This window comes from Penaeus monodon, chromosome 23 (assembly GCF_015228065.2).
Source record: "Penaeus monodon isolate SGIC_2016 chromosome 23, NSTDA_Pmon_1, whole genome shotgun sequence".
Lineage (NCBI taxonomy): Eukaryota > Metazoa > Arthropoda > Malacostraca > Decapoda > Penaeidae > Penaeus > Penaeus monodon.
In genome coordinates, this window is record NC_051408.1 from 7,078,777 (window position 1) to 7,079,269 (window position 493).

General features: G+C 18.1%; 1 protein-coding gene across 1 annotated transcript in view; it reads right to left on the bottom strand.

Annotated features, from left to right (window-relative positions):
- LOC119587757 (E3 ubiquitin-protein ligase Nedd-4-like) overlaps positions 1-493 on the bottom strand; it is a gene marked incomplete in the record, with an annotated part of 51,583 nt that overhangs the window by 19,883 nt on the left and 31,207 nt on the right.

Below are 493 nucleotides of genomic sequence, written 5' to 3' on the forward strand. Positions count from 1 at the left end.
ATAAGATAAAGATATAATTAAGGTTGAATGTTATAGGTGATTAAAATTTAAAAATAACACAATAGCTATAATAAAATAAGATCATCAAATAATTATCAAATAGTACTCAATAAGTAACAATAATAAAAGAATTAATAAATAAATAATATTAGTGAAAAATGATAATGATAATATATACATATATATAATACATATAATGCTATAATATAAAATGAAATCTATAAATAAGATAATGATAATTAAGTAGTGAATGGTTATGAGGTGTAAATATAAAATGCTATGAATATGTTAATAATTATCAATGTACTCTAAAACAATAATAAAAATTAATAAATTATCTAGGCAAAATGTTATATCTAACCAATTATAAAAATAATAATAATTATAATATAATCATGATAAAAAAAAATAACAACCATTTGATAACAATTAACAAACAATGTGATAAATCACAAAATAATTGATTAGGCAATGAGATGGCACTTGACAGGTG